Source organism: Suricata suricatta, chromosome 8, assembly GCF_006229205.1.
Source record: "Suricata suricatta isolate VVHF042 chromosome 8, meerkat_22Aug2017_6uvM2_HiC, whole genome shotgun sequence".
NCBI classification, from domain to species: domain Eukaryota; kingdom Metazoa; phylum Chordata; class Mammalia; order Carnivora; family Herpestidae; genus Suricata; species Suricata suricatta.
In genome coordinates, this window is record NC_043707.1 from 11,593,485 (window position 1) to 11,597,066 (window position 3,582).

A 3,582-nucleotide genomic window follows, 5' to 3' on the forward strand; every position below is an offset into this window, starting at 1 on the left:
GTAAAAGGATTATGTGAGCAAATCATAGCAGAAAACTTTCCTAACCCGGGGAAAGACAGAGATTTCAAAACCCAGGAAGCACAGAAGCCTCTCATTAGGTTCAAGAAAAACTGACCATCAACAAGCATATCATAGTCAAATTCACAAAATACTCAGGCAAGGAAAGGATCATGAAATCAGCAAGGGGAAAAATGTCTTTTACCTACAAGGGAAGCTAGATCAGGTTTGCAGCAGACCTATCCACAGAAACTTGGCAAGCCAGAAAGGAGTGGCAGGATATATTCAATGTGCTGAATGGGAAAAATATGCAGCCAAGAATTCTTTATCCAGACAGGCTGTCATTCCCAATAGAAGGAAAGATTAAAAGTTTCCCAAACAAAAATTAAAGTAGTTCACAACCACTAAACCAGCCCTGTAAGAATTTTAAGGGGAATCCTCTGAGGGGAGAAAAAACTAAAAAAGACCAAAAGTGACAAAGACTGGAAAGGACCAGAGATACCTCCAGAAACTTCAACTCTAAAGCAACATAATGGCAATAAATTCATGTATTTCAGTACTCACTCTAAATGTCAATGGATTAACTGCTCCAATCAAAAGACACAGGGGAACAGAATGGATAAGAAAACAAGATCCATCTATATGCTGTTTACAAGAGACCCACTTTATACCTAAAGACACCTTCAGATTGAAAGTAAAGGGGTGGAGAACCATCTATTATGCTAATGGTCGACAAAAGAAAGCCAGAATAGCCATACTTATATCAGACAATCGAGACTTTACAATAAAGACTGTAACAAGAGATGAAGAAGGGCATTATATCATAATGAAGGGGTCTATCCACCAAGAAGACCTGGCAATTGTAAACATTTATGCTTCCAATGGGAGAGCAACCAAATATATAAATCAATCAATCACAAACAAAAAGAAATTCATTGATAATAATACCATTATAGTAGGGGACTTTGACATCTCACTTACAGCAATGGACAGATCATCTAAACAGAAAATCAACAAGGAAACAATGGCTTTGAATGCCACACTGGACCAGATGGACTTAACAGGTATATTCACAACATTTCGTCCTAAAGCAGTGAAATCTACATTCTTTTCCAGTGCACATGGAATGTTCTCCAGAACAGATCACACACTGGGACACAAATCAGTCCTCAATAACTACAAAAAGATCAAGATCATTCTATGTATATTTTTAGGCCACAATGCTATGAAATTGGAAATCAACCACAAGAAAAAAATTGGAAAGGTAACAAATACTTGGAGACTAAAGAACATCCTGCTAAAGAATGAATAGGCTAATCAAGAAGTTAAAGAGGAAATTAAAAAGTACATGGAAGCAATGAAAACGATAACACCGCAGTCCAAAACCTCTGGGACACAGCAAGGCGGTCATAAGAGCAAAGTATATAGCTATCCAGGCCTTCCTCTCAAAGGAAGAAAGGTTTCAGATACACAACCTAAAGATCTGGAAAAAGGACAGCAAATAAACCCCTCAAACCAGCAGAAGACAGGAAATAATAAAGATTAGAGCAAAAATCAATGCTATCAAAACCAAAAAACCAAAAAACAAACAACAAACAGGAGAACAGATCAATGAAACCAGAAGCTGGTTCTTTGAAAGAATTAACAAAATTGATAAATCATTAGCCAGTTTGATCAAAAAGGACAAAGAAAGGACCCAAATGAATAAAATCAAGAATGAAAGAGGAGAGATCACAGCCAACACAGCAGAAATAAAAACAATAAGAGAATATTATGAGTAATTATACACCAATAAAATGGGCCATTTGGAAGAAATGGACAAACTTCTAGAAACATATAAACTACCAAGACTGAAACAAAGAAATAGAAACTTTGAACAGACCCATACTCAGTAAAAAAAAAATCAAAATAGTAATCAAAAACCTCCAAAAACACAAGAGTTCAGGGCCAGATGGCTTTTCAGGGGGATTCTAGCAAACATTTAAGGAAGAGTTAATACCTATTCTCTCAAAGCTGTTCCAAAAAATAGAAATGGAAGGAAAACTTCCAAACTCTTTCTATGAAGCCAGCAATACCCTAATTCCAAAACCAGACAAACACCCCACTATAAAGGAGAACTATAGACCAATCTCCCTGATGGGCATGGATGCAAAGATCCTCAACAAGGTATTCGCCAACCGGACCCAACAATACATTAAAAGAATTATTCACCAAGTGGGATTTATACTTGAGATGCAGCAGAAAACAACCAATGTAGTTCATCACATCAGTAAAAAAAAAAAAAAAAGGACAAGAACCACATGATCCTCTCAATAGAGGAAGACAAAGCATTTGACAAAATACAGCATTCTTTCTTGATAAAAACCCTCAAGAAAATAGGTATAGAAGGATCATACCTCGAGATTATAAAAGCCATATATGAAAGACCCAACACTAACATCATCCTCAATGGGGAAAAACAGAGAGCTTTTCTCCTAATGTCCGGAGCAGGACAGGGATGTCCACTCTCGCCACTGTTATTCCACATAGTATTGGAAGTCTTAGCCTCAGCAATCAGACAACACAAAGAAATAAAAGGCATATAAATAGGCCAAAAGGAGGTCAAGCTTTTACTCTTCACAGATGACATGATACTCTATATGGAAAACCAAAAGATTCTACCAAAAAACTTCTAGAACTGATCCATGAATTCAGCAAAGTGACAGAATATAAAATCAATGCACAGAAACTGGTTGCATTCCTATACACCAACAATGAAGTAAAATAAAGAGAAATTAAGGAATCAATCCCATTTACAATTGCACCAAACCCCATAAAATACCTAGAAATAAATCTAACCAAGAGGTGAAACATCTATACACTGAAAACTATGGAAAGCTTATGAAAGTAACTGAAGAAGATATAAAAAATGGAAAAATATTCCATGCTCCCACAGGTGCTCCCACAGGTGACCAAAATTCATCATGCTCTGTATTTGTGATTTGTATGCTTCTCTGTGTATATGTTACACAAGTCAGTATGGTACCAGCACAAAAACAAACAGATCAATGGAACAGAATAGAGAACACAGAAATGGACCCACAAACATATGGCCAACTCATCTTTGACAAAGCTGGAAAGAATATCCAATGGAATAAAGACAGTCTCTTCAGCAAGTGATGCTAGGAAAACTGGACAGCGACATGCAAAGAAATAAACCTGGACCACTTTCTTACACCATATACAAAAATAAACTAAAAAATGGATGAAAGACCTAAATGTAAGATAGGAAGCCATCAAAATCCTCAAGGAGAAAGCAGGCAAAAACCTCTTTGGCCTTAGCCATAGCAACTTCTTACTCAACACATCTCCAGAGGCAAGGGAAACAAGAGCAAAAATGAACTACTGGGATCTCATCAAAATAAAAACCTTATGCACACTGAAGGAAACAATCAGCAAAACTGAAAGGCAACTAATGGAATGGGAGAAGATATTTGCAAATGACATTATCAGATAAAGGGTTAGTATCCAAAATCTATAAAGAACTTATCAAAGTCAACACCCAAAAAACAAATAATCCAGTGAAGAAATGGGCAAAAAACACGA